This window comes from Haliotis cracherodii, unplaced genomic scaffold, assembly GCF_022045235.1.
Source record: "Haliotis cracherodii isolate W230 unplaced genomic scaffold, xgHalCrac1.p SCAF_23, whole genome shotgun sequence".
Taxonomy (NCBI): Eukaryota; Metazoa; Mollusca; class Gastropoda; order Lepetellida; family Haliotidae; genus Haliotis; species Haliotis cracherodii.
This window is the reverse complement of record NW_027266279.1, coordinates 7,998,545-8,009,053: the sequence shown is the minus strand read 5'-3', so window position 1 is coordinate 8,009,053 and position 10,509 is coordinate 7,998,545.

The following is a 10,509-nucleotide window of genomic DNA, read 5'->3' as shown; positions in this document are numbered from 1 at the left end:
TTTCACACCACACCAGGGACCAGACAGAACAAAAATATATGGTTGACGGGTTTTCACACCACTCCAGGCACCAGACAAAACAAAGATTTTGTGGTCTTCGGGGGTTTCCACATCACGCCGTGATATTGCTGGAATATTGCTAAAAGCGGCGTAAAACCATACTCACTCACTCACTCACTCAAACCAGGAAGCTGAAACCAACAACACATATGGTTTACGGATTTTCACACCACACCAGGGACCAGACAGCACAAACATATATGGTTTACGGGTTTTTTTGCACCATTCCAGGGACCAGACAAAATAAAGATTTTGTGGTCTTCGGGGGTTTCCACATCACGCCGTGATATTGCTGGAATATCGCTAAAAGAGGCGTAAAACCATACTCACTCACTCAAACCAGGAAGCTGAAACCAACAACACATATGGTTTACGGGTTTTCACACCACACCAGGGACCAGACAGCACAAACATATATGGTTTACGGGTTTTCACACCACTCCAGGGACCAGACAAAACAATGATTTTGTGGTCTTCGGGGATTTCCACATCACACCAGGAAGCTGAAACCAAAAAACACATATGGTTTACGGGTTTTCACACCACACAAGGGACCAGACAGCACAAACATATATGGTGTACGGGTTTTCGCACCATTCCAGGGACCAGACAAAACAAAGATTTTGTGGTCTTTCGGGGTTTCCACATCACACCAGGAAGCTGAAACCAAAAACACATATGGTTTCTGGGTTTTCACACCACACCAGGGACCAGACAGCACAAACATATATGGTTTACGGGTTTTCACACCACTCCAGGGACCAGACAAAACATAGATTTTGTGGTCTTTGGGGGTTTCTACATCAGACCAGGAAGCTGAAACTAAAAACACATATGGTTTACGGGTTTTCACACCACTCCAGGGACCAGACAGAAGAAAAATATATGGTTGACGGGTTTTCACACCACTCCAGGGACCAGACAGAAAAAAGATTTTTTGGTCTTCGGGGGTTTCCACATCACGCCGTGATATTGCTGGAATATTGCTAAAAGCGGCTTAAAACCATACTCACTCACTCAAACCAGGAAGCTGAAACCAACTACACATATGGTTTACGGGTTTTCACACCACACCAGGGACCAGACAGCACAAACATATATGGTTTACGGGTTTTCAAACCACTCCAGGGACCAGAAAAAACAAAGATTTTGTGGTCTTCGGGGGTTTCCACATCACACCAGGAAACTGAAACTAAAAACACATATCGTTTACGGGTTTTCACACCACACCAGGGACCAGACAGCACAAACATATATGGTTTACGGGTTTTCACACCACTCCAGGGACCAGAAAAAACAAAGATTTTGTGGTCTTTCAGGGTTTCTACATCACACCAGGAAGCTGAAACCAAAAACACATATGGTTCACGGGTTTTCACACCACACCAGGGACCAGACAGAACAAAAATATATGGTTGACGGGTTTTCACACCACTCCAGGCACCAGACAAAACAAAGATTTTGTGGTCTTCGGGGGTTTCCACATCATGCCGTGATATTGCTGGAATATCGCTAAAAGCGGCGTAAAACCATACTCACTCACTCAAACCAGGAAGCTGAAACCAACAACACATATGGTTTACGGGTTTTCACACCACACCAGGGACCAGACAGCACAAACATATATGGTTTACGGGTTTTCACACCACTCCAGGGACCAGAAAAAACAATGATTTTGTGGTCTTCGGGGATTTCCACATCACACCAGGAAGCTGAAACTAAAAACACATATGGTTTACGGGTTTTCACACCACACCAGGGACCAGACAGCACAAACATATATGGTTTACGGGTTTTCACACCACTCCAGGGACCAGACAAAACAATGATTTTGTGGTCTTCGGGGGTTTCCACATCGCACCAGGAAGAAGAACCCAAAAAACACAAATAGTTTACGGGTTTTCACACCACATCAGGGACCAGACAGCACAAACATATATGGTTGACGGGTTTTCACTCCACTCCAGGCACCAGACAAAACAAAGATTTTGTGGTCTTCGGGGGTTTCCACATCACGCCGTGATATTGCTGGAATATTGCTAAAAGCGGCGTAAAACCATACTCACTCACTCACTCACTCAAACCAGGAAGCTGAAACCAACAACACATATGGTTTACGGATTTTCACACCACACCAGGGACCAGACAGCACAAACATATATGGTTTACGGGTTTTCACACCACTCCAGGGACCAGAAAAAACAAAGATTTTGTGGTCTTCGGGGTTTCTACATCGCACCAGGAAGCTGAAACCAAAAAACACATATGGTTTACGGGTTTTCACACCACACCAGGGACCAGACAGCACAAACATATATGGTTTACGGGTTTTCACACCACTCCAGGGACCAGAAAAAACAAAGATTTTGTGGTCTTCGGGGTTTCTACATCACACCAGGAAGCTGAAACCAAAAACACATATGGTTTACGGGTTTTCACACCACACCAGGGACCAGACAGAACAAAAATATATGGTTGACGGGTTTTCACACCACTCCAGGCACCAGACAAAACAAAGATTTTGTGGTCTTCGGGGGTTTCCACATCAAGCTGTGATATTGCTGGAATATTGCTAAAAGCGGCGTAAAACCATACTCACTCACTCACTCACTCAAACCAGGAAGCTGAAACCAACAACACATATGGTTTACGGATTTTCACACCACACCAGGGACCAGACAGCACAAACATATATGGTTTACGGGTTTTCACAACACTCCAGGGACCAGACAAAACAATGATTTTGTGGTCTTCGGGGATTTCCACAACACACCAAGAAGCTGAAACTAAAAACACATATGGTTTACGGGTTTTCACACCACACAAGGGACCAGACAGCACAAACATATATGGTGTACGGGTTTTCGCACCATTCCAGGGACCAGACAAAACAAAGATTTTGTGGTCTTTCGGGGTTTCCACATCACACCAGGAAGCTGAAACCAAAAACACATATGGTTTACGGGTTTTCACACCACACCAGGGACCAGACAGCACAAACATATATGGTTTACGGGTTTTCACACCACTCCAGGGACCAGACAAAACATAGATTTTGTGGTCTTCGGGGGTTTCTACATCAGACCAGGAAGCTGAAACTAAAAACACATATGGTTTACGGGTTTTCACACCACTCCAGGGACCAGACAGAACAAAAATATATGGTTGACGGGTTTTCACACCACTCCAGGCACCAGACAAAACAAAGATTTTGTGGTCTTCGGGGGTTTCCACATCAAGCTGTGATATTGCTGGAATATTGCTAAAAGCGGCGTAAAACCATACTCACTCACTCACTCACTCAAACCAGGAAGCTGAAACCAACAACACATATGGTTTACGGATTTTCACACCACACCAGGGACCAGAGAGCACAAACATAAATGGTTTACGGGTTTTCACACCACTCCAGGGACCAGACAAAACAAAGATTTTTTGGTCTTCGGGGGTTTCCACATCGCACCAGGAAGCTGAAACCAAAAACACTAATGGTTTACAGGTTTTCAGAACACACCAGGGACCACACAACACAAACATAAATGGTTTACGGGTTTTCACAACACACCAGGGACCAGACAGCACAAACATATATGGTTTACGGGTTTTCACACCACTCCAGGGACCAGACAAAGATAGATTTTGTGGTCTTTCAGGGTTTCTACATCAGACCAGGAAGCTGAAACGAAAAACACATATGGTTTACGGGTTTTCACACCACACCAGGGACCAGACAGAAGAAAAATATATGGTTTACGGGTTTTCACACCACTCCAGGGACCAGACAAAACAATGATTTTGTGGTCTTCGGGGGTTTCCACATCGCACCAGGAAGCTGAAACCAAAAAACACATATGGTTTACGGGTTTTCACACCACACCAGAGACCAGACAGCACAAACATATATGGTTTACGGGTTTTCACACCACTCCAGGGACCTGAAAAAACAAAGATTTTGTGGTCTTTCAGGGTTTCCACATCGCACCAGGAAGCTGAAACCAAAAAACACATATGGTTTACGGGTTTTCACACCACACCAGGGACCAGACAGAACAAAAATATATGGTTGACGGGTTTTCACACCACTCCAGGCACCAGACAAAACAAAGATTTTGTGGTCTTCGGGGGTTTCCACATCACGCCGTGATATTGCTGGAATATTGCTAAAAGCGGCGTAAAACCATACTCACTCACTCAAACCAGGAAGCTGAAACCAACAACACATATGGTTTACGGGTTTTCACACCACACCAGGGACCAGACAGCACAAACATATATGGTTTACGGGTTTTCACACCACTCCAGGGACCAGACAAAACAAAGATTTTGTGGTCTTCGGGGATTTCCACATCACACCAGGAAGCTGAAATTAAAAACACATATGGTTTACGGGTTTTCACACCACACCAGGGACCAGACAGCACAAACATATATGGTTTGCGGGTTTTCACACCACTCCAGGGACCAGACAAAACAATGATTTTGTGGTCTTCGGGGGTTTCCACATCGCACCAGGAAGCTGAAACCAAAAAACACATATGGTTTACGGGTTTTCACACCACACCAGGGACCAGACAGCACAAACATATATGGTTTACGGGTTTTCACACCACTCCAGGGACCAGAAAAAACAAAGATTTTGTGGTCTTTCAGGGTTTCTACATCAGACCAGGAAGCTGAAACCAAAAACACATATGGTTTACGGGTTTTCACACCACACCAGGGACCAGACAGAACAAAAATATATGGTTGACGGGTTTTCACACCACTCCAGGCACCAGACAAAACAAAGATTTTGTGGTCTTCGGGGGTTTCCACATCACGCCGTGATATTGCTGGAATATTGCTAAAAGCGGCGTAAAACCATACTCACTCACTCACTCACTCAAACCAGGAAGCTGAAACCAACAACACATATGGTTTACGGATTTTCACACCACACCAGGGACCAGACAGCACAAACATAAATGGTTTACGGGTTTTCACACCACTCCAGGGACCAGACAAAACAAAGATTTTTTGGTCTTCGGGGGTTTCCACATCGCACCAGGAAGCTGAAACCAAAAACACTAATAGTTTACGGGTTTTCAGAACACACCAGGGACCAGACAACACAAACATAAATGGTTTACGGGTTTTCACACCACACCAGGGACCAGACAGCACAAACATATATGGTTTACGGGTTTTTTTGCACCATTCCAGGGACCAGACAAAACAAAGATTTTGTGGTCTTTCGGGGTTTCCAGATCACACCAGGAAGCTGAAACCAAAAGCACATATGGTTTACGGGTTTTCACACGACACAAGGGACCAGACAGCACAAACATATATGGTTTACGGGTTTTCACACCACTCCAGGGACCAGAAAAAACAAAGATTTTGTGGTCTTTCAGGGTTTCTACATCAGACCAGGAAGCTGAAACCAAAAACACATATGGTTTACGGGTTTTCACACCACACCAGGGACCAGACAGAACAAAAATATATGGTTGACGGGTTTTCACACCACTCCAGGCACCAGACAAAACAAAGATTTTGTGGTCTTCGGGGGTTTCCACATCACGCCGTGATATTGCTGGAATATTGCTAAAAGCGGCGTAAAACCATACTCACTCACTCACTCACTCACTCAAACCAGGAAGCTGAAACCAACAACACATATGGTTTACGGATTTTCACACCACACCAGGGACCAGACGGCACAAACATAAATGGTTTACGGGTTTTCACACCACTCCAGGGACCAGACAAAACAAAGATTTTTTGGTCTTCGGGGGTTTCCACATCGCACCAGGAAGCTGAAACCAAAAACACTAATACTTTACGGGTTTTCAGAACACACCAGGGACCAGACAACACAAACATAAATGGTTTACGGGTTTTCACACCACACCAGGGACCAGACAGCACAAACATATATGGTTTACGGGTTTTTTTGCACCATTCCAGGGACCAGACAAAACAAAGATTTTGTGGTCTTTCGGGGTTTCCAGATCACACCAGGAAGCTGAAACCAAAAACACATATGGTTTACGGGTTTTCACACGACACCAGGAACCAGACAGCACAAACATAAATTGTTTACGGGTTTTCACACAACTCCAGGGACCAGACAAAACAAAGATTTTGTGGTCTTCGGGGATTTCCACATCACACCAGGAAGCTGAAACTAAAAACACATATGGTTTACGGGTTTTCACACCACACCAGGGACCAGACAGCACAAACATATATGGTTTACGGGTTTTCACACCACTCCAGGGACCAGACAAAACAATGATTTTGTGGTCTTCGGGGGTTTCCACATCATGCCGTGATATTGCTGGAATATCGCTAAAAGCGGCGTAAAACCATACTCACTCACTCAAACCAGGAAGCTGAAACCAACAACACATATGGTTTACGGGTTTTCACACCACACCAGGGACCAGACAGCACAAACATATATGGTTTACGGGTTTTCACACCACTCCAGGGACCAGACAAAACAATGATTTTGTGGTCTTCGGGGATTTCCACATCACACCAGGAAGCTGAAACTAAAAACACATATGGTTTACGGGTTTTCACACCACACCAGGGACCAGACAGCACAAACATATATGGTTTACGGGTTTTCACACCACTCCAGGGACCAGACAAAACAATGATTTTGTGGTCTTCGGGGGTTTCCACATCGCACCAGGAAGCAGAAACCAAAAAACACAAATGGTTTACGGGTTTTCACACCACATCAGGGACCAGACAGCACAAACATATATGGTTGACGGGTTTTCACACCACTCCAGGCACCAGACAAAACAAAGATTTTGTGGTCTTCGGGGGTTTCCACATCACGCCGTGATATTGCTGGAATATTGCTAAAAGCGGCGTAAAACCATACTCACTAACTCACTCACTCAAACCAGGAAGCTGAAACCAACAACACATATGGTTTACGGATTTTCACACCACACCATGGACCAGACAGCACAAACATAAATGGTTTACGGGTTTTCACACCACTCCAGGGACCAGACAAAACAAAGATTTTTTGGTCTTCGGGGGTTTCCACATCGCACCAGGAAGCTGAAACCAAAAACACTAATGGTTTACAGGTTTTCAGAACACACCAGGGACCACACAACACAAACATAAATGGTTTACGGGTTTTCACAACACACCAGGGACCAGACAGCACAAACATATATGGTTTACGGGTTTTCACACCACTCCAGGGACCAGACAAAACATAGATTTTGTGGTCTTCGGGGGTTTCTACATCAGACCAGGAAGCTGAAACGAAAAACACATATGGTTTACGGGTTTTCACACCACACCAGGGACCAGACAGAAGAAAAATATATGGTTTACGGGTTTTCAAACCACTCCAGGGACCAGACAAAACAATGATTTTGTGGTCTTTCAGGGTTTCCACATCGCACCAGGAAGCTGAAACCAAAAAACACATATAGTTTACGGGTTTTCACACCACACCAGGGACCAGACAGAACAAAAATATATGGTTGACGGGTTTTCACACCACTCCAGGCACCAGACAAAACAAAGATTTTGTGGTCTTCGGGGGTTTCCACATCACGCCGTGATATTGCTGGAATATTGCTAAAAGCGGCGTAAAACCATACTCACTCACTCACTCACTCAAACCAGGAAGCTGAAACCAACAACACATATGGTTTACGGATTTTCACACCACACCAGGGACCAGACAGCACAAACATAAATGGTTTACGGGTTTTCACTCCACTCCAGGGACCAGACAAAACAAAGATTTTTTGGTCTTCGGGGGTTTCCACATCGCACCAGGAAGCTGAAACCAAAAACACTAATAGTTTACGGGTTTTCAGACCACACCAGGGACCAGACAACACAAACATAAATGGTTTACGGGTTTTCACACCACACCAGGGACCAGACAGCACAAACATATATGGTTTACGGGTTTTTTTGCACCATTCCAGGGACCAGACAAAACAAAGATTTTGTGGTCTTTCGGGGTTTCCAGATCACACCAGGAAGCTGAAACCAAAAACACATATGGTTTACGGGTTTTCACACGACACAAGGGACCAGACAGCACAAACATATATGGTTTACGGGTTTTCACACCACTCCAGGGACCAGACAAAACAAAGATTTTGTGGTCTTCGGGGTTTCCACATCACACCAGGAAGCTGGACCCAAAAACACATATGGTTTATGGGTTTTCAAACCACACTAGGGACCAGACAGCACAAACATATATGGTTTACGGGTTTTCACACCACTCCAGGGACCAGAAAAAAGAAAGATTCTGTGGTCTTTCGGGGTTTCTACATCACACCAGGAAGCTGAAACCAAAAACACATATGGTTTACGGGTTTTCACACCACTCCAGGGACCAGACAGAACAAAGATTTTGTGGTCTTCGGGGGTTTCCACATCACACCAGGAAGCTGAAACCAAAAACACATATGGTTTACGGGTTTTCACACCACTCCAGGGACCAGACAAAACAAATCTTTTGTGGTCTTCGGGGTTTTCCTTCACACAAGGAAGCTGAAAACAAAAAAACATATGTTTTTTAGGTTTTCAAACCACACCAGGGTCTAGACAACAGAAACATATATGGTTTACGAGTTTTCACACCACTCCAGGGACCAGACAAAACAAAGATTTTGTGGTCTTTCGGGGGTTTCCACATCGCACCAGGAAGCTGAAACCAAAAACACATATGGTTTATGGGTTTTCACACCACACCAGGGACCAGAGAGCACAAAGATAAATGGTTTACGGGTTTTCACACCACACCAGGGACCAGAGAGCACAAACATAAATGGTTTACGTGTTTTCACACCACTCCAGGGACCAGATAAAACAAAGATTTTGTGGTCTTCAGGGGTTTCCACATCACACCAGGAAGCTGAAACCAAAAACACATATGGTTTACGGGTTTTCACACCACACCAGGGACCAGACAGAACAAAAATATATGGTTGACGGGTTTTCACACCACTCCAGGCACCAGACAAAACAAAGATTTTGTGGTCTTCGGGGGTTTCCACATCACGCCGTGATATTGCTGGAATATTGCTAAAAGCGGCGTAAAACCATACTCACTCACTCACTCACTCAAACCAGGAAGCTGAAACCAACAACACATATGGTTTACGGATTTTCACACCACACCAGGGACCAGACAGCACAAACATAAATGGTTTACGGGTTTTCACACCACTCCAGGGACCAGACAAAACAAAGATTTTGTGGTCTTCGGGGGTTTCCACATCGCACCAGGAAGCTGAAACCAAAAACACTAATGGTTTACGGGTTTTCAGAACACACCAGGGACCAGACAGCACAAACATATATGGTTTACGGGTTTTCACACCACTCCAGGGACCAGACAAAACAAAGATTTTGTGGTCTTCGGGGGTTCCACATCACACCAGGAAGCTGAAACCAACAACACATATGGTTTATGGGTTTTCACACCACACCAGGGACCTGACAGCACAAACATATAAGGTTTACGGGTTTTCACACCACTCCAGGGACCAGACATCACAAACATATTTGGTTTATGGGTTTCCACACCACACCATGGACCAGAGAAGATATAGATTTTGTGTTCTACGTGGGTTTCCACATCAAACCAGGAAGTTGAAAACAAAAACATATATGGTTGAAAAGTTTTCATACCACACCAAGAACCATATGTCGTTTCAGGTTTTTGACACCACACCCGGAAAGAGACAGAACAAAGTTGTTGTTTTTATTGTAAGGGTCTTTCTCACAAGACGTCAGGAAAAATCTGCTTATATTCCAAGTTTCAACAGTTCACTCAAGAACGCATACTATGAAGTGTGATATACATGTTCGACACGTTTTATATGTGAAACTTGATACTTTTTCAAGAGGCGGGATACAAATACAGATGGACGGCGGATAATTCAGGATTAAAGAAATAACTTTATTCTTTCGGCGGGAGGGAAATTTGCAGGCAGCGAGAGATGAGAATCACAACAATAAGTAAGGACGCCCTGCCCTGGCAACCTATAACAACTGTCATGTCCATGACTTGCTTCCATCTTGTATAACACCCCTGAAGAATCCGGGGTAGAATAGGTCTTCAGCAACCCATGCTTGCCGTAAAAGGTGACTATGCTTGTCGTAAAAGGCAACTAACGGGATCGGGTGGTCAGGCTCGGTGACTTGGTTGATGCATGTCATTGATCCCAATTGGGAGGATCGATGCTCGTGATATTAATCACTTGATTAATCACTGGATTGTCTGGTCCAGACTCGATTATTTACAGACAGATCACTGATTTCCTGTGATCCATTCATATAATGTTCACTGCTATTTTGCTCTATTTGTCAAATGGAATCTGTTTCGGTGGTCATTCTCTTTCCTTGAAGATTCATATTTAACTTACCACCATTTAAATATGCAAGGCTGTAATTATT